Source organism: Anabrus simplex, chromosome 11, assembly GCF_040414725.1.
Source record: "Anabrus simplex isolate iqAnaSimp1 chromosome 11, ASM4041472v1, whole genome shotgun sequence".
NCBI classification, from domain to species: Eukaryota; Metazoa; Arthropoda; class Insecta; order Orthoptera; family Tettigoniidae; genus Anabrus; species Anabrus simplex.
The window spans coordinates 33,811,012-33,838,349 of record NC_090275.1 but is presented as its reverse complement, the minus strand read 5'-3'; the positions used below and the strand labels follow the sequence as shown (position 1 = coordinate 33,838,349).

Genomic DNA, 27,338 nt, shown 5'->3' with positions numbered 1-27,338 from the left:
TGTTTTGAATGAACAGTGTACTGATTTGGCAGAGGCTCACTTAGTAATAGTAGTATGACCTGGTCTAGAATTACAATTTAGGCCTGTTCCAAATTATAGCACTACAATTCACTAAATAATTCAAAATTCAACTCTGAAAAGAGACGTTTCTTAAGAAAAGCGTCTTCCTCTTCACTTTTATTAAATTCTACATTCATTTTGTTTCCAATTAGCAGTGAAGAGGGGTTTTCTCCTCTGGTTTGGAGGAAAAATTTGCCTCCAAGTCAGTTAGATTTTTCCGCCACCAGTGTAGTGAAATGAGATTTTCCGACTCATCGGGTACTCCTAGGAAAGAGATTAGTGAAAGGGCATAGTTTTATCCTCCTGGGACTTCCCGCTATTCGACACCCCCCCCCCCCCAACGAAAAAAAGACGAAGAGTGTTCACGGATCAAGGCTGTGCGGCTTGGCCATTCCAGCTCTGGAACTTTGGACTGTTAGGTCGGCAGCGTAGTACTGTTCGTTAAAAGTGAGAAAATGCGTGGTTTTTAATTTGATCGAGTATTTCATATTGCTTTTAATCGCGCCATTCCTACTGACGTCATTGTAATGACCTATGGTCATTTCACTTGGGAAGACCACTAAGGCAGTCTTTCTGAGAATGTTAACAAGCAGGTGGAGAGTGAGTGTCTGCCATTATAATGAAAACTCCCCATCCTGATTGTGACTGATAGTAGGCAAGCAACCGAACTCGATAGCTGCAGTCGCTTAAGTGCGGCCAGTATCCAGTAATCGGGAGATAGTGGGTTCGAGCCCCACTGTCGGTAGCCCTGAAGATGGTTTTCCGTGGTTCCCCATTTTTACACCAGGCAAATGCCGGGGCTGTACCTTAATTAAGGCCACGGTCGCTTCCTTCCACTTCCTAGGCCTTTCCTATCCCATCGTCGCCATAAGACCTACCTGTGTCGGTGCGACGTAAAACAAATAGCAAAAAAAGTAGGCAAGCAGACCTACCATCGCAATGAAAATTCCCGAACCCAGTCTTCATATGAGAAAAGACGTTTGGTGACTTCCCCGTCGCGTTTCTAGGGTAACGTTGCTATGCAATATAATACAATCTTGCTCACAAGGTGTACACTACTTAACATATAATTCTGTATACAATGTAAAATTCCGTTGCGAAGCACGGGTACATCAGCTAGTATTTAATATAATGAACACAGTTGCACAGAAGAATCTCATATATATTGGACAGAATCTCTCTAAACCCTTTATTTTTCAAAGGTATTACTTCAAAGTTAAAAAATCTCTCTCTTTGCTGTCCGATTTCACATGGAATGCCCCGTATTTGACTTACACATGTCGTAATTTCGCTGCGGTTTATAGCACGACTGCATACAGCTTCTGATTGGTCGAGTCTGGTCACAGAAGACATATTTAATATGCATCCCATGGACAATATACACACACGTGCAGTCGGATTTCCAACTTCAATCAGATCCCGCGAGTTTAGTTTCTGTTTCCCATCTCTCTCCCTCCGCGTGCGTTGCGAATATGTGTTGAGCATACAAATCTGAAACCAGCTTTGACATGTTATGCGCCATTGCAAACAATCCGAATTAAAGGACGCGCATGTACACCATTATATCATATCCATGTACGTGATATCTTTTCTTTCAGCAAATGCAAGCCTAACAAACCAAGTAATCCACAAGCAGATTACTGAATACAAAGTCGGTAACGAATACATTCATTTTTATAGAACATTTTCGACCAATATGCACCTATAATGAGAATTCCTGTAATTTGAATATACTGATTGGTCTATATCCTCTCACGTTTCCATCATCTATATAGACGGCTCTCGCATACTACGTAATGATTAAAATGACCAGTTCGGATGTCCCTTCGTTGTACATTAATTCATTCATTCATTCATACATTTCATGTCTTCATTTGTGGCGAAGTTATGGCTCATGACCTTCTCTAATATTTAACCGCATTATTGTTATTATTTGCGTATGGACCCTGTTGGATTTTCTTCTTCTTTATCTTCTTACCCTCCAGGGTCGGTTTTGCCTCGGACTCAGCGAGGGATCCCACCTCTACCGCCTCAAGGGCAGTGTCCTGGAGTTTCAGAATTTAGATCGGGGATACAACTGGGGAGGATGAACAGTACCTCGCCCAGGCGGCCTCACCTGCTATGCTGAACAGAGGCCTTGCGGGGGGATGGGAAGATTGGAAGGGATAGACAAGGAAGAGGGAAGGAAACGGCCGTGGCATTAAGTTAGGTACCATTCCAGCATTTGCCTGAAGGAGAAGTGGGGAAACCACAGAAAACCACTTCCAGGATGGCTGAGGTGGGAATCGAACCGACATCTACTCAGTTGACCTCCTGAGGCTGAGTGGACCCCGTTCCAGCCCTCGTACCACTTTTCAAATTTCGTGGCAGAGCTGGGAATCGAACCCGGTCCTCCGGGGGTGGCAGCTAATCACACTAACCACTACACCATAGCGGCTGACCCCTGTTGGATCACGCATTAAATTTATGATTTGCCTTTCTAGAAAAAACATATTGATTTCATGCTTTCACTGTGTGCCTGTTTCCTTTCCTCTGCTCACTTAGTCCCCGATCTTTTAGGGACTTCATTCTATGGATTTAGTAATTCCTGAATGTCAAATTTAGTGCTAATAAACTTGGTCTTGTCGAATGTGATTTGTAGTCCAGTTTTCTCAGCGCATTCCTTGAGGACTTCAATCTGTTTGATCGCTGAAATATCACAGTCTGTTAGTGTAGCTAGGTCGTCTGCGAAAGCTAAACGACTGACCTTTATGTCATAATTCTTTCGTCCAAGTTGAATGGATTTCCAGTGCTTCTGAACTTTCAATTCATTCTCTTATTCTGGAATAACTTTATCTAGAACAAGGTTGAAAAGCAATGGTGACAATCCGTCACCCTGTCGCACGTCGGTCTTAATCACAAAGGGCTCCGATATCTCACCAATGAATTTCACTTTTGACTTGAGTTCGTGAGTGTCCCTTGATGAGTCTTAATGTCTTTGGATCAAGTCCTTGTTCTTCTGAGATGTTGACTGTTGATCGACCGAATCGTACGCTTTCTTGAAGTCGACGAAACTACAAATAATCGGATAGCTTCTGGTTGCTCTCAATATCGTCTTCAAGTAAAAAAAAATGTTCAACACAGGAACGCCCAGGTCGGAAACCGGCTTGATATTCTCCAATTCTGTGTTCAAGCTGTTCTTGTACTCTTTGAAGAAGACACGTGGAGAGAATCTTGCAGGTGACTTGAACGAGATAAATCCCTCTGTAGTTTCTTACATCCATTCTGTCACCTTTCTCATGTAACGGATGGATAAGTGCACGTTACCATTCTTCAGATAGCATGTCTTTTTTCCAGATGTCAATAATTATTAGTATGAGCTCCTCAAGTGTATTTGGGCCTACGTTCTTTAAGAGTTCTGCAGCTATGACATCTTCTCCAGACGTCCTGTTATTTTTTACTCTGAAGATATGTCTCTGGATTTCTTCTTTGGTAGGTGGTGGAGATTCAGGGTTTACGTGTACAGGAGTTTCTTTGGGCCATCGTAATGTTGGCTCCTGGCAATTGAGTAATTCAGAGAAATATCGAGCGAACTCCTTACAATTATCCTGGTTAGACAGTGCGAGTTTTCTAGTCTTGTTTTCGGAAGCGTAAGTTCTGTGGGGCGTATCCTCGGATTCTTCCTGCGAAAGACCTGTAGAAGTCTCGCATATTGTGATTTCGGATATCTTTTTCTATAGATTCTAATTGGTACGTCATGTATCTCCTCTTCGTTTGTCTGATTACTTTTGACACTTCTTTCCTTGTATGAAGATAGTGCTGTTGAGTCTCGAGTGACTTCTTACAGTTATATTTCTGAAAAGCTCTCTTTAGCTTTTACAGTGCGTCTTCACATGCACATTCCCACCATGGATGTTTCGTGTTCTTCTTCAATGGAATCGTCTCTTGCTCTCGTAATAATTTTGTCATGGAACTGTTGCTAGGTGTCCGCCTTTTCCCATTCTTATTTTATGTTAGTTTCCTTTATCTTTTTCGTGTCGTAATTCTGAAGATAAAATTTCTTGTAGTTGATTCTTTTCGGGGTAAATTTATCTTTGATACGCACTAAATAGTGGTCAGGATCAATAGTAGCTCCTCTTAGAACTTTCACATCATAAATTTCTTTCTGTAAAGGATGTGCGATGGCCACATGGTCGAGATGATATTCTCCAGGAGATTGTAAAAGTGATCTTCAGGTCTTCTGTTTTCGAGGATGCTTCCTCAGAGAGGTGGACATTATCTTCAGGTTGTTCTGTTGACACAGTTCAGTAAGTCTCATGCCATTCTTGGTGGTGAATTTATGAGCTGGGTATTTGCCTACGGTCTTTTGGTATCCTTTTTCCTACTAATCTGTGCATTAAAATCACCTAATAATATCTTTGTGTCTTCTCTGAGTTTTTGAATTCAGACCAGAATTGTTCTACCTTCTGCAAGTTCTTATTTCGAATATTCGTGGGGGCTTGTTCATTAATCAGTGTGTATTTGTTGTTTGCACATTGTACGTACATCGTCATTACTCTATTACTCATGGGAGTGACTTCTGTTATCGAATCAACTATGCTTTTGTGAACAACAGAAGCCATATCCAAAGGAGCGGTGCCACCTCTTCTTATTTGTTTGTCTGTTTTACTTTTCAAAACACAGTAATACCATAGTCATAATAATGTATAAGCTTCAGAGCATCCAATCCAATCCAATCCAATCCAATCCAATCCAATCCATCCTTCCATGAAGATATCGCAGTTTGTCTATTTTTAACCAAGAGAGTATTTTATCCTAAGGGGAGATATCTAATCACAGAGTTTAATTCTGCGGGAGTGTTTAAGTGCATCTTCTTCCCAGCAATATTTTGCATATAGGTGTTAAGCATTCCAAATATATCTCGTGCCTTAGAGAACATCTGCTTCCTTGCAGCTGTCAGAGATTAATTTATGAGAACTTTACTACCTTTCAGGAACAGCTTAGCGCACTACACTATCTCGTTGCTTATATTTAAGAAATCTAGCCACATCGTGAATGTTCTGGCTCCCATCACCCGAGCTCTAAAACGGGAGGCTAGCCGCAGACAGTAAGCCAGATTTGAACTGGACTCCGTGGTGGAGTCATTGTTGGTGCTGGACTCGAAGTCAGTATTGAACTTCGTGGTGGAGTCCGTGTGAGACTCAGTGTGTTGGGGTTCGGTGCCTGGGCTGAGGGCGACATAAGTGTTGGCTGTCGCTAGTATCCCACCGTGGTCTGAACGAGGAGCTGTTCTGGTGTTGTCCGAGAGTCCAGTGAGTAGACGACGTACGGAACGGATGACTCTGTACTACCTGAGAGTACTGTGTGTTTGTGTGTTTCTGTGGAGTGAGGATCGCCGTGAGACAACGAGGGGAGCCGCTATCGTGGGTGTGAGGGTAAATGGACCTCTATTAATATTCGCTGTTGTGAGTATCGTCCTGCTGTTGAATACTGTTGATCTGTTGCTGTTTAGTTGTTCACTTCATGTGACTCTGTGAATTACTGGATTGTCTCCAGAGTTGAAACAGCGAACAGTCATCATGCGTTGTTCAGATCCAGCGGTCTACACACAGCTACTGCTTATGAGATGACTAGACCTGAGGAAGTTAAAGTAAAGATTAAACGTCCCCAGGTATAGTAGCGGGCCGGACCACCTGCTGTGCCGTAAGGAAGAGAGACTTGTAAATAGACATCAATTAGTACATGCGGCCATTCATGGCTGATTAGAATTGTGTGTGTGTGTGTGTATATACATTTATTGGGTCATCCTGAAATAATTTAGATAATGAAACGCGAAACAAAATAATCTAAAACTGTAAATTAAACACACAACAACAACAACAACTCTAAAGCTATAAATTATTTCGTAAAAGCGAGTGAGCGGCTGCGCGGTTTGAGCCATGTATCTGTCAGCTTGCACTTGGGAGATGGTGGGTTCCAACCCCACTATCGGCAGCTCTGAAAGTGGTTTTCCGTTGTTCCCTATTTTGACACCAGGCAAATGCCGGGGCTGTACTTTTATTAAGGCCACGGTTGCTTCCTTCCTTCCTTCCTACCTACTTTTGACCCTTTTCTGTCTCGTCGTCGCTGTAAGACCTATATGTGTCGGTGTGATGTAAAGAAAATTTCGTAGAATATCACTGAACGACAGAACGAAGAAATTTACAAAATTTCACTTCACATATTATAATTAGCAGGTGATACAAATCCTAAACATAACTGTACAAAAAGGTAGCTGGCCAACGCATAGAACAATTATATATCAAGACACATTATCGGACCTATTTATAAGGAATTCTACGGAGCAGCACGATTCTCTACTGTAGTATTAGCTATTTTTGTTGTCATCACTGTTCAACACCAGGCAAAGTTATTTCTAAATCTGTGCACAAATCCATTCTACCACAAGCAATTTTACAATATTTTGTAGAGAGGGTAAGTTTATATAGTATGATATAATCACCGTACGAGTTTTGGTTTGTTGAAAACTCACAAAATTTGTTTAGTTGCAACACAGAATCAATATACTGATCAAATTACAATCGTACCATATTACATAGCTCCAGGACAGTCCAGGTATGGCTTGGATAAATCAAACGCGTTACAGAATACATTCCTGCTATATGAGTATACTGTTCCCTGTTCCGAAATCGGATACCATATTCCCTCAGGCACATGTAATAAGACTCTTCGTGATTCCAGTCGCAACCCATCACTACCTTTCACACTGGACTCCGAGAGCTGAATCTCTGAGTGACGAGGCGGATGTCGGCAAAGGTAAGGCTGGGTATTCAAACGAGATCCTTTCCGACCCCTTCAGACTAGGCTTCCTGCAACTCTGCCAAATGGCCTAGAGGCAACATGTGCCGCACTCAGACTCCCGTCTCCTCATAATTCGCGTCTGGGTGTTCCATTAATCATTTGTACTCTCACTGTAATGAGGAATTTAATGCGTATTTCGGACTTTGAAGTGCTAATTAATGCTGTTCAAGGTATTAATAAAATAATTTCCTGGTGTTCGAGCAATTAAAAAAAATGCTTAAAACTACTGGTTGACGATCTCATATTGCAGGGTGAATCATATTCGTTCCTTGTGCTGCTTTTATTGTTCTCTACAAGCAATCTAGTAAACTGCAATGTCGCGCTAAACTCCTCGGGTTCCATCATTGTACTGAGAGAAAATGTCCTCTCAAGTTCCTCTCTATTTGAGGCCAATCAAAAATCGAATTCCAGCTATGAGCTTGCATTCAGGAGATAGTGGGTTCGAACCCTACTGTCGCCAGCCCTGAAGGTGTTTTTCCGTGGTTTCCCGTTTTCACACCAGGCAAATGCCAGAGCTGTGCCCTTAATTCAAACCACGGTCGTTTCCTTCCCAATCCTAGCCCTTTCCTATCTCATCGTAGCCATAAGACCTGTCTGTGTCGGTGCGACGTAAAGCAAATTGTAAATTTAAACAATAAAAAATAAAAACAACACTCAGTTTACATATTTCCTATCGAAATGTATTAGTGCCTTCTATTTCCACATATTCTATTTATACAGACTCTATCTTTGATGACCAAGGCCTACGGTAACGACTTATGTGACGTCACCGACGGTAGACTTTCTATTTCAACACACTGTGTATACAAATCCACAGTCGCAACATCTTTGGTAACCAAGGCCTACGGTAACGACCAATGTGACTTCACCTCCGTCACGCATTTTGTCGCGTTACACAAATTTTCGTGTGACCCTCAGCCATAAGACAAATTCATGTCAAAAGAAACTCATGGTTTTAGGCTTGCGATAGCAGAAAACTGATGTGATGATGGTTGTTGTTTAAACGGGCCTAACAGCTAGGTCATCGACCCCTAATAGCACGAGGTGCAACGAAAATTAAAATTAAAACTTCAAAATGTATCCACTGACTACTCTAGAATCTGAAATGAATGATAGGCCTAATGAAAAAATAATCATGAAAGAAAATAATCAATGGATTAAATTCACAGTGCTGTAATTACTGGGATTACCTAAAGCAGCCAAAAATCCAGGTCACCTGCCCCTCACAATGGCACTAATCACTAGTAAATCAGAACCATGCTGTTCCTCCCACAGTGGTACTAATCACAGGCAATGTAGACCCATGGTGTGTCACACACAATGGCACCGCTCACAGGTAAAATCCCATGGTGTTTCGCACATAAGGGCACTACTCACAAGCAACGCAGGCCCGTGGTGTTCCACGCATAGTGGGAATAATCTCTGGCGCCAGTATTCCGGTGGTGTTCCACACTTAGTGGAACTAATCACAGGCCACGGATACTCATGGTGTTGCTCACACAGTGGTGGTGATCATAGGCAATGTAGGCCTAAGTTGTATCACATATTATGGTACCACTCACAGGCAACACAGATCCATATAATGGTACTAGCCCCTTAGTAATCCTCCCCCGATGATAATCACAGACCCAGCTGGAGGCAGTGGCGGCACGAGTTCCTCAGATAGCAGTTATTATTGCACTAAAATGGAGCACAAGCAGCCACATCTACTAGTACTAATCGCAAGTAAAGTCGACCCATGGTGTTCATCATGTAATGGTACCATAGTCTCATGTTTTAATGCAAAGCCTCTCAAAAGCCCAAAATCTCACATGTGCAAACCGAGGCGCAGAGGTTCTGTGCACCGTGCATCGGACCGATTCAGCTCGGTTCGGTTCGGACCACAGTTTTGTCTCGGGTGCTCGACTAAGCTCGGCTCAACTCGGCTCGGATGATGGTGCGCTGCAGAGGGAGTGAGGAAGGGGGGAAACAGGCGGAGCGAGATGGACAAGCGTAGGAAAGAGAGAAACAGAGATATTGCTCAAAATTGAGGAGTTGGGGAGTCTGCACTCTGGTCAACCTAGCGAAGTCGTCTTACATACCTTGCGCCGCGCAATGGACCGGTGCATGCACCCTGACAGGCCCTGTTCTATTGGCATCTCTTAGTCGCCTGTTCTAGTCTCCTCTTACGATAGGCAGGGGGTACCTTGGATGTATTATTCGTCTGCGTCCCACACCCACAGGGTATGAAAACTGATGTTTAAAACAGAAACCTGCGTTTCTGAATAAAGAAATGAAAAAGGAAAATAGGGCAAAATCCGCCTCCTACCGATTATTTTCCATATACTCATGAACGTCCCACCACCTACCCCCAGTGACTGGCAAAAGCTTAGCGTTCTACAGATACTATTTATCTAGCGTCAGCATCATCTCCAGTTAATTTATCCGTTATCTGAAGACAGCTTTACCCCGTTATTCCTTTTAAAATTAAGTCTCCGTTCTGGCAGCAGGTGTAGCTGTACTTCTGGAATATACTTTTCCCTCGAGCAAGCACCATTCTCCCCCGCTGTCATCAAGCAATTAGCTTCCCGGTGGAGACAATAGCAGCTCCACACAATGTTTAAAGAAAGCCTGGGGCTGACAGTTAAAGTGAAACTACCTGTCCCAAACAAAACCTACCAAATGAAGGCTTTAAAAACAATCCAACCATTCTCTTGTGTGTATGTCATCAGGAGAAATACATTTCAGTACATCTATAAAAACGATGACACGAGGTCGTGGTAATTTTGGTGGTTGCAATAAGGTCCCTTGGTTTAAGGGAAAATATGTAGTAATAATAATATAAATCAGTCAGTACCAAAAATCCATGGAATAGCAGCCAAAACAGGAATGCGACATTCTTATCAAAAGACACAGGATATGGAAGGGACTAGATCAGGTTTCAACAGTCAACGGTTTATCACCAGTATGGAAATATCGCTCAAGTAGACAAATTTCAGTATCTAGGTGAAATTATTGAACCAGAAGGGTTAAATCAACAAGATAACAAAGAAAGAACTGCAAAACTTCATACAACATTACTTGGAACTAATACAATAAAACACTATATTAAAAAGGACATAATTACAACATAACACAGTATTTAAAACAGAAGGAGTTTATGCATCTGAAGCCATTATAATTGGTGGCAAATCTCGAATAAAGATGATCGACAAACAAGAAAGGAAAATCCTTAGAACAATCTTAGGACGAAGATGTGAAAATGGAATTTGGATGAAAAAGAAATCACATGAAATCTATCAAGTTACAGAAAAAAATCACAGAGATACAATCAGGAAATGGCGATTACGATTTTATTATCATTCATATAGAATGGATAATAATAGGTTCACAAAGAAAATTTAAAAATTAGCTTAATCAATGAAAATCACAATAATCAACTAAATGAAATCAGTGAAGACCTAAATGAAACTGGTATTAACGAAGTCATTGAAGATAGAATAAAATTCAGAACCTTAATTCACAAACACAAATCTTCTGAAAACCCTACCCCACTAAATACAGGATAGAATGAACAATGTAAGAAGGAACACAGCGAGAGGATTAAAGGATATTGGGAAGTGAAGGAGAAGGAAAAAAACCAAGAATGGGCTAATAAGTTCAAACGCGCTCCTTAGATGAGCATAAGGAATCAACAAAATATTAAAATGCGTAAAAGCCAGACAAACAACTTCAGGAAACTGTATGACTACATACTGACATACTTTTCAATATACTAAAAGAATTGGAAGGAGATAGGAAAAATAAGGGAACTGATCAAACATTGACACTAATTTGAAAGTTAAATTCATAGATGAAATACCTGACCTTTTACTATTAACACAGGCATCCGAGAAGGAGCTGGACTATCCCCTCCCTTATTCAACCTTGTATTTGAAAATCTTTTGTTAACCACCAGGTTCCATCCAGCAGTTATCAGTACTGGTGGGAGCTATTATCCCTATTATTTCAAAATCCTTTTTAGTATCGTGAGTAGCCTCGCGATTCCTGGCAATCGCCGAATATCTGGTAATCACCAGACTCCACCGCACATTGATCACTGCGTGGAGGGCCCATATACCTATTATAGCTTGTTTAGTTCTTATAACTGTTTATTAGATTTGATTTGTTCACTACTAACAAAACAGGGTCTAAGTTGGAAGATAATTCTGTATAGACTCTTTGGAATAAATACGAAATACATGAAAAATAATTATCAGAACCTGGGAGAACGAAATAAAAGGGGTGACCGTTGGCAGACTACTCAACCATAGAATTCTAGTGAAGTGTCTGGCCTTTGCAGATGACTTTGCTTCTCGTCTATCATTGGAAAGAATTGCTATCATGTGACAAACTTCGCGAAATTGTCATCAAAATAGGACTTCAAACCTCGAACGGAAAGACTCACATCATAGGAGTCCCATGGCATTTAGATGGACAAAATTGATAGCTATGTTCAACAACATGTCTAAAAGTATGCAAGTTTAAATACCTAGAGTCATTCAGCACTCTGGATTAATTCGAAAGGAGTAAATAGAGTGAATCTCTAAACTACAGAAAGCGTGCCGAATCACCTGGAATATATATAACAATCGATATCAAGGAAAGCAGAACTAAGTCATAACACAGTAATCGTCATATGTATCGGAAATCTTAATAATGCGTGATAGATCACAAATCAAAGGCATAAAAAGCAAGGAAGGAAAATTCTACGGAAAATCTTCGGCCTAGTTTGTAGAGATGGAATCAGGATGAAAAGAAAATCTGTTGTCGTGCCGAAAAAATCTCACACAACTTCAGAACAATCCCATTGAAATTCTACGATCATTATTCTCAGAATGGCAGAGGATAGAATGGCTAAAATAATTTTCAACCTTTCCCTTTCACTATTGAACCACGAACAACTGTCTTGGTGAAACTCAAACAGACCTACAGGAAAATCAGCATCACCGAGGAAATTATGTGGGATAGATGCAAATTCCGAACACTAATCGATAATCAGAAATTTGCAGACAAAACCAACACCTGAACCACCAACACTTGGGCAGAAGAATGTAGCAAGAAACTCGGCGAGAGGATAAATAAATTTTGGGAGAAGAAGAAAGCGAAAATATCAGCTAAATTTGTTCAACCGCGCTCCTTAATCGGACATGACATTATTTATTCAATCCGATTATCCTCCAGGATTGGATTTCCCCCTGGACTCTGCGAGGGATCCCACCTCTATCGCCTCAATTGCAGAGTATTGGAGCGTGAGACACTTGGTCGAAGATACAACTGGAGAGGAGTACCAGTACTTCGCCCAGTCGACCTCACCTGCTATGCTGAACAGTGGCCGCGTGAGGGGGGGGGCGAGGGGGACGTGAAGATTGGAAAGGATAGGTAGGGAAGAGGGAAGGAAGCGGCCGTGGCCTTAAGTTAGGTACCATCCCGGCATTTGCCTGGAGAAGAAGTGGAAAACCACAGTAAAACACTTCAGGGAGGGCTGAGATGGGAATCGAACCCCCTCTACTCAGTTGGCCGCCCGAGGCTGAGCGGACCCCGTTCCACTCTTCGTACCAAAAACTCAAAACCAAAAGCAAACCCCATAGCGCAACAGACCCGAATGGCCGTGGCTTATCAAGCGGAGCGGCCACTGCTCAACCCGAAGGCCTGTAAATTATGAGGTGTCGTGTGGTCAGCACAACAAATCCTCGCGGCCGTTGTTGTTGGCTTTCTAGACCGGGGCCACTATCTCACCGTCAGATAGATCACGTAGGCTGAGTGGACACGAACCACCCCTGAGATCCAGGTAAAACCCCTTACCTGGCTGGGAATCGAACCCGGAGCCTCCGGGTAAGAGGCAGGCACGCCAACCCTACACCACGGAGCCGGCTTCCGTTCTCATAGCACTTTTATAATTTCGTGGCAGAGCCAGGAATCGAACCCGCGCCTCCGGGGGTGGCAGGTAATCACACTAATCACTACCCCAAAAGGACAACACAATGTATACCTGGGATAATCGGAAGAAAGTTTCTGATGCAGGAAATTCTAGAACGCAATTTATCTTCGCTTATTTCTAGAAATTTCAAGTATTTGTGTGAGGTTCTGGTTGTCGATTCATCTTCCTTGTGTTCAAAACTCTACGTATCTTTTCCCAAATATACATCTTCCTCCAAGAACCAATATTTGAAAAACTTTTCTTCTGAGGATATTTGTGCGCCATTTGGTCGGCTTAAAAAAAAATTGTTTACGTCGTTTATAAGAAAAAACACATTCCAAGGGTGAAAAGAATCGATGAACAATGCTTAGGTATCGAAAGGAACATTACCCCTTTCGATCTTTAGCCAGGTAACGCTCGGATGACTTGGCATTATGTTCTTTGCGGAGGCTGTCAGTGTGGTCTGTATACGCGTGTTTACTGTAAGTGGGTACGACTTTCTAATGAGAATTTGAACCCACGCCGTTACAGGTGATCCGAGTACGGCTTCACTACGTCATCTAGTCACCCCACAACAACAACAACAACAACAACAACAACAACAACAACAACAACAACAACAACAACATAATAATAATAATAATAATAATAATAATAATAATAATAATAATAATAATAATAATAATAATAATAATAATAAATTAGGAAAATATATGGTCCTACGCTCGTAAATGGCATATGGATTTTTTTAAAAACTGCACATAGCAACAGATAAGTTTACTGATGCTGTACGTAGACGACGTCTAAAATTATATGGTCACATCTGTAGAATGGACAGTAATAGATTTACTAAAAAAACGATTTACGATAATCAAATCAAAGAAGGTCAAGATCAATTCGCTGGAAGAAATTAAGCAGGAATTACAAGAAACAAACGCTAAATACGATAGTCCGACTCGTTGGATGAATGGTCAGCGTCCTAGCCTTCGGTTCATAGAGTCCCGGGTTCGATTCCTGGCCGGGTCGGGGATTTTAATCACTTCTGATTAATTCTTCTGGCTTGGAGACTGAGTGTATGTATCCGTCCCAACACTCTCCTCATCATATTCACAGGCAACATACCACACTACCAACCACCATAGAAAAACGCAATAGTGATAAAGGGTTGGCATCCGACCGTAAAACAGAGCCAAATCCACATGTGCGACGCAGTTAGCACCCGCGATCTCACAGGTGTGGTAAAAGGCGGTAGAAAAGAAGAAGAAGAAACGATACAGACGATACCATAAAACTCGTAAAGTGTTTCAGATTCTGGTTGCAAATCACACATTGGTGGAGAAAGCGGAGAAGGCCACTGGAATTTTTTTTTACAAGTTGCTTTACGTCCCACCGATACAGATAGGTCTTATGGTGACGATGGGATAGGAAAGGGCTAGGAGTCGGAAGGAAACAGCCGGGGCCTTAATTAAGGTACAGTCCCAGCATTTGCCTGGTATGAAAATGGGAAACCATGGAAAACCATCTTTAGGGCTGACGACAGTGGGGTTCGAGCCCATTATCTCCCGGATGCAAACTCACAGCACCTCTAATCGCACCCCCAACTCTCCTGATCAGTGGAAAACAGTTGACAAAAGAACGGAAGAAACACCACAGCGGATTCATGAAGGGATTTTGGAAGGAGGAGGAGGAGGAGCCGTCAGACCAAACTAACAGGCTCAAACGCCCTTTTCCTTTTTTTTTTTTTACAATTGGCTTTACGTTGCACCGACACAGATAGGTCTTAAGGAAAACACGCTCGTTAATTGGGAATAAATAAATAAATAAATAAATAAATAAATAAATAAATAAATAAATAAATAAATAAATAAAAAAAAAAAATAAATAAATAATAAATACACAATAATTTTACGTTCCTCTGATTCTTACGGTTTTTGGGACGACGAAGTGCCTGAATTTTGTCCCATAGGTGTTCTTTTACGTGCCAGTAAATCTACCGACACGAGGTTTTCGTATGTGAGCACTTTCAGATACCACCGGACTGCACCGCAACTTTGAATCTGAGGAATAGCGCTCTAACGTCTGTGCTATTCAGCCCGGTAATTTCACTCGAATACTTATGCTCATAGCGCGATAGGAATAGTTGAGCACATAATTTCACGCTCCTTGTTGCAACCACCCGCAGCATTATAGTGCTATCCGACTTCTCCACCCCTTTTGCAACTCCTTTAATGGAAACAAATTCCTGAGAACATCACAGGTATACGGAGCAGAAAGGCTTTTAACGCAGCTGTGTAGGAGTTCTTGTGCAACTAAGACTGGGAAGAGTTTAGCCACCTTACAAATTAAATCCCGTTTGCGTACACATTGACATGGCAGAATGACAAGGGAATCTGTAGTGTGACGGACACTGATTCTGTCGAGCTGCTCTTGCGAGGTTAATCTACATGGCTACAAAATCAATACCTGTCTGGATATTCTTTCGAATGGACTTTAATTTTCGAGATTCTAAGGGCTTCAATTTTTTAACATCGATTACAAGATGTCATAAGCGGAGGCGGGGCAGTTTTTTCTTCGGGTACTCTGGTTTTCCCTGTCATCTTTCATTCCAGCGACACACTCCAATTTAATTTCATTTTATGTGCCAGTTAGTTATCATTGCCCCAAAAGAAATGCGACACGCTTCGGCAACCGGCACAATTCCTATCCTCACCGCTAGTGCGGGCTTCATTCATTCCATTCCTGACCCGGTCGAATGATTGGAAACAGGCTGAGGATATTCTTTCTTTCTTTCTTTCTTTCTTTCTTTCTTTCATTCTTTCTTTCTTTCTTTCTTTCTTTATATAATCTGTAATACAGGGTGTTTGAAAAGGAATTCCCTAGTGTTAAGTATAAATTGTCCGACTCGTTGTCTGAATGGTCAGCGTACTGGCCTTCGGTTCAGAGGGTCCCGGGTTCGATTCCCGGCCGTATCGGGGATTTTAACCTCCATTGGTTAATTCCAATGGCCCGGGGGCTGGGTGTTTGTGCTGTCCCCAACATCCCTGCAACTCACACACCACACATAACACTATCCTCCACCACAATAACACGCAGTTACCTACAAATGGCAGATGCCGCCCACCCTCATCGGACGGTCTGCCTTACAAGGGCTGCACTCGGCTAGAAATAGCCACACGAAATTATTAGTATAAATTTAATGGGGAAATTAATGAAAACTGCATCAGCGAATACGTACCATGAAAGAGAGTTCCTTCAAGTTTTGTTTAATGTTAGTAGACTTCAACGTGGGATCCATTTGTTTGCCTGCACACGTCGAGACGATATTCCACTTCTCGCCACGTATTCACCAACATTTCACGTGTAACTGTCCCAACCGCTGCGACTATTCTTTTCCGTAAATGATTGATGTCTCGGATCTTTTCACCGTACACAACATCTTTAATGTGGCCCCAAAAGAAAAAGTCCAGTGGGATTAAGTCTGGGCTTCGTGGTGGCCAAGGTATTGGGCCAGCCCTGCCTATCCACCTTCCTGGAAAGCGAGTGTCAAGAGCCGCACGCACATGGTTAGTGTAATGAGGTGGGGAGCCATCCTGTTGTAAAAACACAAGACCCTTTTCCGCCTCAATATCGTCCATTTGGGGAAAGACGTACTCTATCAACATGTCATAGTAAATGTCCCAGTTTATTGTTTCTTCTACAAAAATGAAAGGACCAATTACACGATCTTCCATAAAACCGCACCAAACATTAACTTTGGGAGAGTCACGTTGATGCTGAAAAACTTCATGTGGATGCTCTGCCCCCCAAACTCTGCAGTTATGACGATTAACTGTTCCACTGACACCAGAAAAGAAAATATTAAAAAATTGACATCATCATCAATTCTGTATAGAAAATCAACAGCAAACCTTTCGATTTTATCAGTAGGTTTTTCTTCATGTAACAGTTGCAATTTGTAGGGACGCAATTTAAGTCTTTAGCGTACAGCATCATACACAGTACCTTTATACACTCCTAATTGTAGACTACGGGCCGAATTCATAGACAGCACTTATACATAAGTGCCCTTTATAAGTCAGGTTTCATTTCATGTTACCTACTTAAGTGTCCCACTTATTGCTATAAGTGGACCTCCCATACACACTTAAGTGACTCACTTATGTTGCAGCAAGATTGAGGATAATGATTTCGCTTGAATATGTTTCATTTCATTCACAGAATGCTTTCCGTGCACACAGTAGAGATGGAAAATCCTGTCGAAATATAATGTGATCAACAATTTGAAGAAGGTTTCGTTTTAGTAAAGTGAGAGTTATGAATATTCATGTTCCTTTGATTGAGAGAGTGAACATAACCTCTGGAGGACTCACTACCTCACCATTAATGAAGATATTATTTTGATATTTTATGCCATCTCTTAATTTCAGTTTATTATTATTATTATTATTATTATTATTATTATTATTATTATTATTATTATTATTATTGTACCGGGTGGTACACCTCCACGCCGCTAATTTAAAATGTGCGCCTTTTGAAACTCCTCTGCTGGAGGAACTCTGAACTTTATCTACGCTATTAATTCTCTACCTTCTCAGAAGATGTCACCATGTGGAAAATTTTGAGTTTTAGAACTGTGTCACTTTTGATGTGTTTTTGTTTCGCTTGAAGTAAGAAGTGTGAACTTTCTCTTCTAGAGGACTCTACTGAAGATCTACAATAGTGCAACCTAGTGAGGAGTCAACGAACTATTTTTTTTGGAGAAAATTTAATTTCAAGAGTTTGTTCTTTGTTAAATTTCTTTCTGTCATTGTTTAAGTTGGCAATATTTACCCCTTTCTTCCCCTTGTTATGAATGTAACCAATCCCGAATTTCTTTAATTAATTTCTGACCAATCAGGGGTATCTTCCCCCAACTTGAATCTGTTGCGGGGTCCTATCCAATAAAAACGTTGTGGGCGGGTGTTTTCTTTCCCCTAACGCCTAGAACCTTCCACGAGAGGTTATAAACAGCTGATTTTTGGGTCTCCGGGCCACTTCTGTTCCATCTTTCAGTGTGTTAAGTACATAGCAGGGGGCGGGAAGCGCCTCTTTCTTCGGCAGCGGTCAACAACAAGGTAATGGCCGATTAATAACTTCTTTCTTTGCTAGCTCAGCAGTTTAACTTTCGGGGCGGGTTCTAAGCGTTCTACCATGTAACCTTTTCCTAAATGTAACTACTCTTTTATATATTCTCTTTTAAAGCTTCATATTGGGATAGAGAGTGCTAACCCTCTCGAGCTCCCACTCATATTGTTGTGAGGTGAACTTAGTTTTCTCAACCTATTCTTCGATAACGTAAAACAAAGTGTTCTCTTCTTAAGTCACCTCTTTAGTATGGGATTAGCCCTTGTGTTAACGGCCTAGTGCCAAGTAGGTCTTAATCAAAGGGTACTAGGAGTGCAAGTTTGCCTCCTCCCAAATTGTTATTTTAGAGGTCATTTAATTAACCTTCTTTTTCATTTAATAGACCTCAGTAGGTTGGGTATTTTACCCCTGTGTATATGTCCTTAGAGGACAGCTTGAAGGTGAAGTTTGGTGTGGCCTGTGATTGGCTTACACCTTGAGAGCAGATTGCGCTTTTGGAATTCAATTTTTGTATGCCTCGAGGAGGCTTTACTGTGTAATTTGGAGCAAGTGCTCCAGGGTTTGATTGGGGTCTTCTGCCCCTTGGTTAAAATTTGTATATCGGGAAGTTGGGCTAGTTGCTCAAGAATTGTGAACTCAGGGCTCGAAGCCCAAATTCTGTAATCTCTGTAATTGTACATTTCAAATTGTGTTTCGGCTACTAAGTACCTGTTCTTTGTTATTACTTAATTTTGAAAAGAAAATATAACCTTGTTAAATTTTATAGTAACTTTGATTCCGTAGTTTGAGACTCATTCACGCCCGCACCTTCTTTCACCTCTACCTACCACCAAAACACGGTAACAATTATTATTATTATTATTATTATTATTATTATTATTATATTATAACCGGCATTTCGCTTAATTAATTGGAAACGTGTTAAAAGTTGATAAGTTATCAAGACTGTAGGCCCATGGAATAGTAAATAAGTTATAAGAAAAATGAACGTGTTGCACTACCACCATTTATTTTAAGGTTTATTTGTGCTAATTATATCAGGTTACCAACCAATCATTTGCCGGATTACATCAGAAGTTTCTGAAATTATGGCGTCGCACATCAAAACATACTATTTACGTTTTATTGGAGAAGTAATTAGGCCTATTACAACATAACGATTACGGATATATTTGTCAAATCATTAAAAGCGTCGTAAGGCTAGATATGCTACATTTGGATGAATATTTGTATATGTTCGAGTACCTGGATAACTATAAACATATTATATTAAGAAAATTAGAGTGGACATTTTCGTAGTTTGCATTGTCCACAACAAGTTTTTCCCACGTCATTCATATTCTGATGGGAAACTGCGTCGGTCTGCTTGTTCTATATTATGTGCATGTTCTTGCAGGTGCCGTCTCAGCTCGCTGTTTTGTTATCCATTCTGATAACCAAATACAATATAGACGATCTTTTAACCTCAAAAATGTCGCGCGCGGTCGTGCGATGTCCTTCGATAAACAAAGCGCAATAAATCATCCCACAATTCGGTAGCCAGAACTACACGATTCAGGAAGCATGGGCATAATATACAGCATTGCCACATCTCCAGTGTTACTTACTGTATCAATGAGTGTGCTCTTTTAGTGCTGTCTATGAAATGTAAACGCACATTATTTATTATAAGTGATCCCTTATTACTTAAGGGTTCCACTTATACATAAGTGCTGGCTATGAATTCGGCCCTACGTCTGACCAATGACTTCTTCGGGCTCCGAACACACGAAACACGGATCTGTTCAACAACATCTTCAGAAGTTCTCTGTCTACCTGGTGATTTTGCTTTTAAAACACTACTGGTTTCCTGAAAGACTTCAGCCAATGACGGATAGTTTATGCTGTAGGTGGTTCACCACCATAGTGACGTCTAAAATTACGTTGCATTGTTATAACTGACTCAGTTTTCACCACACTGCGGCTTTCTGTTGCGGAGTACACGTTGCTACTGAGTTGCTCTGCACTGCACTGCACGCACGCCTGGACTGAACTGAGGGACCTGAGGAAACAGACCTGCCAACTGCAGGGGAACCAAACTTGGAGAGTTGAATTACACCACAAACTAGAATAGTGTATGTCACTTTGTACAGATTCTAGCACACATTACAACTAGGGAGTCCTTCTTCAAGCACCCCGTATAATTTTGTCAGATTTAACTGTTACTATAACCCCAAAACGGCTTTTGAAAATCCATAAATCTAAGCCATCCAGCCTATAATTAATGGTTAAATAGAAAGAAGCTTGCAATCTTGATTTTTAGATATGAAATGACGTCGGCGGTTGCAGAGTGGGCTTCGGCTGGTCCGACAGCTCTGCACTCCGACCGACCAACCGATCAGAAAAGGGGTGGCCGTGGCTCTACGCCTCTGCATTCGGGAGACGGAGAGGTGCTGGTCCACACCGTCGGCTGTCCTGAGAATGGTTTTCCGTGGTTTTCCATTCTCCTGCACTAAGGCGAATGCTAGGACAGTTCCTTGTATAGGTCACGGCCCTCAACCCTCTCACCTTCTCCGCACATCTCATTCACCGTAACAAATCTCCTGGCCTGAGAGACGGAGTCACCGTCTAGGAGGCCCGCCTCCCCCTTCAGGGGAGGAATGAAAACATTTTAGTACTAGTAAATTTTATACTAGCTCTTACATAGTGTCGAATTATGCATCTCCCTGCTCTATGTTTAATATTTTTGCTTATAATTATAGGTAGAAACAGGAGAACAGGAACCAGAGATAGACAACAGAGTGATTTTTAAATACAAAATTCAGTCGTGCAGAGGTTTTCAGGAAAGAAATAGGTACGGAACAAAATCATCATGGACAGGGGAGCGAAGAAGGTTGCAAAAATATGAGAATAAAAGTTTATTGGAGAAGGAGAAAGACCAAAATAAACTAGGTTGATGCAAAGCAACGTGGTTCTCAGATAGCCAAAACGAAAGGAATACGAAATATAGGGAGAATATCTGTTGCTTTACACCGCCCCCAAAACCTACCGCTGAAGAGGAAGGTTTATTTCCCAACTGCTTGTACAAAATGTCCGGCTGCATAGCTAAATGGTTAGCGTGCTGGCCGTTGGTCACAGGGGTCCCGGGTTCGATTCCCGTTCGGGTCAGGAATTTTAACCATCATTGGTTAATTTCTCTGACACGGGGGTTGGGTGTATGTGTTGTCTCCATCATCATTTCATCTTCATCACGACGCACAGGTCGCCTACGGGCGTCAAGTCACAAGACCTGCACCTGGCGAGCCGAACTTGTCCTCGGACACTCCCGGCACTAAAAGCCATACGCCATTTCATTTCATTTTTTTGTACAAAATACTTCAAATTTATTGTCATTCAGAGTTGGCAAGTTAATTTTAAAAACATTCACTTAAAATCTATCTATAAATCTTTCACAGCATTTCATACAAAAGGGTTTGTTCCAGTTGTGCATTACATAGTCCATTTATTGCAGCTTATGGTGAAGTGGGTGTTGGTCGAGTTAATTAATTATAAAATACGTCTCACTACACTAGAGATTAGAGAAAGAACAATTAGTATTTTAACGTGATTGCCTTTCAACTAATGATTTGTTAGGGCAGTAGAGTCAGTTTAGGGACAATGTATAAAGTATTTCAATTAAGTTGGTTAGGCTTGCTCTTCAGTAAAGTCAACAAAGCAGCCTACATAGTCGAATCGTTCCGAGTCAGTAGTTCGGTGTACACAGGGTGTTCCAAATACGCAGGAAATAATCAGGAGGTAGATAGTAGACACCAAAACAATACAAAATGTACCTATGAACATGTGTCACAAGTCGATCGTTTACGAGCTATGGCGCTCTTAGTTATGGGAGGGATAGTTCGTATTTAGAATTAAGTTTTGAGTAAGACATGCCTGTACGGACATTGCAGTACGTCGCTACCGTGTGGAACAAGGTTTCCGTCGATGCCTGTAGTGTTCGAACGTGTCCGAAAATCAAGGAGGCGGCGTGCTCGGGCGTGCATTGGTGCACATTTTGAGCACTTCTTGTGTTAGAATACTGTATCCCTGCTGGCACACCAACATGGAGACAGATCCTAAATGAGCCAGGTACGTCTATTTTATGAGAGACGCCATTAGGAATGTCGTGCACATGGCCACCTTCCTTTATTGTATTGTTACGGCCTTCATCTTATTGGTGATTGATCCTTCGCGGGCCATCCCATTTTATCCCTTTGCGTTTGGTCTAGCTTCTACGTCACTTTTGCCTTTATCTTTGATGTGGGACGTTATCTCTGATCACGTGATTGGGTAGCGTCTTTTTCTAGAGTTCGCTTCACGGGCTGAAGTTTTAAAAATCCCTCGGGGAAAATATCTAGGGCAGCTGAGTGTGCCAACCTGCGTTATGTTTTGTGTTGTTCAGAGCGGTTTGGAAAGTTGGTGCCGTCTTGTGTGAGTGAGCATTGTACGCGTGGACCCATTGCCACTGATGCATTCGAACGGTTGTATGAGCCCCACATCCAGTCCTAAACAAGAAAGGTGTCTGTAAGTGTTTTGATTCTACGTTCCAATGCTCATTTTGATTTATTATATGTGTTTTGTGGCCCTAATTTTCTCTTGTTTTTAATTGTAATAAACCCCATTGTTTTGTTAACATTTTTAATAATTTAGTAGCTTGATGTTTCCCTAGACAGACTCCTTTAATATAGGAAACCTGGGTTCAAATTCCGGTTCACCGGGCGAGTTGGCCGTGCGCGTAGAGGCGCGCGGCTGTGAGCTTGCATCCGGGAGATAGTAGGTTCGAATCCCACTATCGGCAGCCCTGAAGATGGTTTTCCGTGGTTTCCCATTTTCACACCAGGCAAATGCTGGGGCTGTACCTTAATTAAGGCCACGGCCGCTTCCTTCCAACTCCTAGGCCTTTCCTATCCCATCGTCGCCATAAGACCTATCTGTGTCGGTGCGACGTAAAGCCGCTAGCAAAAAAAAAAAAAATTCCGGTTCATGCTTATCCTGGCTCTGGTCGAAGTCCGCGGACCTATTTTCATACCACGGTTACTGCTATTGCGCGTCGATATCTATGCATGGTTTTATATTTTGCGAATGTTATTGATCTCAAATCGGTATTTGGGTCTTGCATAGTCCTTTTCTATGGTATCAGCTGCTTGAGGGTCGTGGGATGAGTTCAACCGTAGTGAATTTGTTCATAGGGACATTCTTGTTTTGATACCAAAAATCGCCCGTCGAATTTTGTTACATATGTTTAGATACACCTTGTATTTTGTTTATAATAAAATGTTGTGAAACTAATATTTATCCATGATTTAGCACTTATGTATCACTCAAAATAATCTCTTTGCTCTTTAAACTACCGAAATTGTATTTTAAGGTACATTTTCCGTTGCTACAAATCTTCCAGGGAATATACAAATAATGTTTAAATATCAAAATAAATATAATACGTTTAAGGGTTAAAGAATGAAAGCTTGTTTCGAGAATAAGACATGTTAATCCAGTGTGGGCATTGCGGTGACCGACCAAGGTTGATTTTGCTTTACAAGCGTGATCAAGGGGGTCTAGTTTGAAGTGTCCGTGGTAGCAGAGTAGCAACAGTAGGTAAAACCAGTTCATTTTATTCTGTACATTGTTCAGACGTGGCCGGAACAATGGACTTAAAACGATTTTCTGAGGCTGCTGTAGTTGAACCGTGTGTGTATTGTTCATGAGATGCGGCTTTCATATTCCTTGCCTTGTACTTCGCCAATGACAGCTTCAGTAGACTAGTGGGGAGGCGGGGGGGGGGGGGATATTCTCTGAATCATGCCGCACCATTGAGAGCTCTGCAGAATGTAATGAAAACCTGAGAATGCTGATGGCAGTTTCTTGTCAACTCTGCGTGGAGCGTAGCCCTGGGTTGCCATATCTTGTATCGTTATTGCATACATCAAAGGTTCCATATAAGAGATTTGTGTACTGAGGAATATACAGCTCACAACGTGAAACTCAATTGATGAAAACAAAATAAATACGTACTGAGCAGCAAACTTGAAACAAATAAACACTGCACTACAAAACGAAAACTGACAACTCCGCTTCCCATCCCACTCACTTCTAAAAAGCCCTTTGAGGTGGCGGTTTTAACCTATAGTGACGCACAATAATACAGAGAGTCGTCGTTGCGCAACACTATTTTTGTGTGCGTATTTGTGATGTGCTGTGAAGATACGTCCTATCGTTCAGAAATATGACGGGGTAACGTTACGTGGGTGATTTAATTGTTCCTCGTTCTATCTGTTCCATATTCGCATCACAGTGGCCAACCTCCGTATAATGCAAGCAGTAGAGTTCGAGGAAGCCAGTCCACAATGATACGCCACCATTCTTCCGCGATCATAATACCGAACCTGCTGATATGGTTGTTATATTCTTAGATGAAGTATACTTAAGCCTTCTGTGCATATGAACGACGAGCAAACACACTTCTACTGCGTAACAATGGATTTTGCGCTTCCAAATTTAACCAGTATTAGTGAGGGATTAACAGGTGGATGTCTTCTTCTTCTTGTTAATCTGTTTTCCCTCCAGGGTCGGTTTTTCCCTCGAACTCAGCGAGGGATCCCACCTCTACCGCCTCAAGGGCAGTGTCCTGGAGCTTCAGACTCTGGGTCCGGGAATACAACTGGGGAGGATGACCAGTACCTCGCCCAGGCGGTCTCACCTGCTATGCTGAACAGGGGCCTTGTGGAGGGATGGGAAGATTGGATGGGACAGGCAAGGAAGAGGGAAGGAAGCGGCCGTGGCCTTAAGTTAGGTACCATCCCGGCATTTGCCTGGAGGAGAAGTGGGAAACCACGGAAAACCACTTCCAGGATTGGTGAAGTGAGAATCAAACCCACCTCTACTCAGTTGACCTCCCGAGGCTGAGTGGACACCGTTCCAGCCCTCGTAACACTTTTCAAATTTCGTGGCAGAGCCAGGAATCGAACCCGAACCTCCGGGGGTGGCAGCTAATCACGCTAACCACTACACCACAGAGGCGGACCAGGTGGATGTAATTCACAATGATGCTGTTTCGCTAACCATGTCATTTGCAGTCCCATGATTTGTACGTTCTATACATTTTGGGTTGATTCGATTTGTTCCTGTTGATTCGAAATTTCTGTGTCCAGAAATTTATATTTTTCTGTTGTATGTTTAGTCTGACGATGGCGAGGAGAAAGGTCATCCTTCGCACTGCAGGACGAATGACATCCCTCACTACGATGCCATTTTCGTACACCAACGTTATATTTTTGTTATTTCATTTCGGTGTTTTCTAAATTCTTACGTTCCTCATCACCACGTGTTTCAGTCCAGGCTTGTGTCAATGTCAAGCTATCATAAGTGTGTACACCTGTTCCTTTATGTTATATACCTCGCTCTCAGACTGATTCTGATAGTTCCGTTAGCTTCCGCTTCGAATTCTAGCGCTCTATCGCGTACGGTGAGCTATCTGGTGACGATTGAACGTACTACTTCCACTTCTATTATTAACGTCTAATTCAAACTTCATTCTTGGAGAAGTTTTCCTTGTGAAAAGTCGAGATTTTCTTCTGAAGACGCAGAGCATTAGCCCAAAAGCCTACATCATGCCCTTAAGTACGGGCCGTGAAAGCATTAATGGTAACATAAAATGGTTATCTTCAACAACATTTTTTTCAATGTATTTACTGCCATAACATCACTTGTAGAGATTACGTCATAACTACATTTACATACATGAATTGAATAAAAGTGATAGCAATTCAACATTACATGAAAATATATTGGGAATTCCATCATAACAACATGTGAAAATGGTCATGAATAGAACATTGTAGATAGTATTTTTTTATAGGTTACCGTACGGTAATAAACATAAATGCTGTCCGCTTCCTCGAGGTATTTTATCTTGCAATCTCCTCGTACGCTGCCATTTTATTAATTCTATTGTGGTACTCTGTGGAGTCCACTGAATGTAGACAGCGATGTGCCTCATACCTAGGAGTTAGCACCCCTCCCCCCCCACACACACACACACACAAAACATCCCTCGTTCATGAAGACGAAGTCATTTTTGTTTTGATTTACAGCAATCCCAGCATGCCTAGCGGCCTACTATACAGCGCACCGTTAATACTTGGAATATATAATAATAATAATAATAATAATAATAATAATAATAATAATAATAATAATAATAATAATAATAATAATAATAATAATAATAATAATAATAATAATAATAATAATAATAATAATAATAATAATAATAATAATAATAATAATAATAATAATAATTAGAGAACATTCCAAGAACCATAAGCAAACAGTAGGGGCGTTACAAGGTGACCCACTTAGTCCCCTTTTATATACAGTGGCCACAACGGACGTAATAAAGGCGATACATTCAGAGAAAGTAAAAATATATATTTATGCAGATGACATTGTGATGGCCTCCACATCGATTGAGGATTTGCAAACCTCTTTCGATCAGTTGGCAGACTGGGCGGAGAACATCGAGCTATGTATCGATAAAGAAAAGAAAGTGACTATGCCATTTAGAAGAGGTGGGAAACATGCGACATTCTTCCACAGAACAGTTCCTCTAGCAGCAGTATCACATGCGAAATATCTGGGAGCAATCATGCAAACAGGTGGAAACATATTTTCTTATCACATTAAGGACAGAGTCAGCGCAGCGTTTAGAAGCACAAATAGCATAAAACACTTGCCAAAATTGTCATTAAAAGCAGTAGTAAAATTGTTTAACGTCAAGGTTTCACCTGTCATCTCCTACGGTATAGAAAACATCTGACCTTACCTAACAAAAATCAACTGTCAAGCATAGAAAAAGTTAAAGCATTATATCTAAAGAAAGCTTTATGTGTCCCCAGGTACACTCATTCTCGCTTGGTGTACGTATTGGCAATGGAACCATTTTACTTAGAGGAAATAATTCTAAAAATTCTACTTCGAGCCACACCCACCTACCAATCTATCATGATGGAACTTGCATCAGGGAGAGAAGAAATTTGGGAAGAGTTCTATGCCACCGACGCCATGACCATACAAGATTGGAAACAACCGAACTTCGACCTCAGACATGTGATGAATCTGTTTGCAATACATGCTTTTCACCACCTATTATGTCAGAAAGTAGTTTTCCATTCTTCAGGACAGGAATGTGTGTGCAAGCGGTATGGTGGTCTACGTGACAGATGCCATGCGATGTTTTGCAAGCAAAGGACCGAATCACTATGTTCTGTGCTAGAGTCAACTAACCATGTATTATCTGTAACATATTAAACACATTGTTCGACTTTCTCTAATTATTATTAATACTTGGAATTCCATTGGT

At 41.4% G+C, this 27,338-nt stretch overlaps 1 protein-coding gene across 1 annotated transcript in view; it reads right to left on the bottom strand.

The window, feature by feature from the left end:
- rsh (radish) overlaps positions 1-27,338 on the bottom strand; it is a 951,216-nt gene that overhangs the window by 581,555 nt on the left and 342,323 nt on the right. The window lies entirely within an intron of this gene.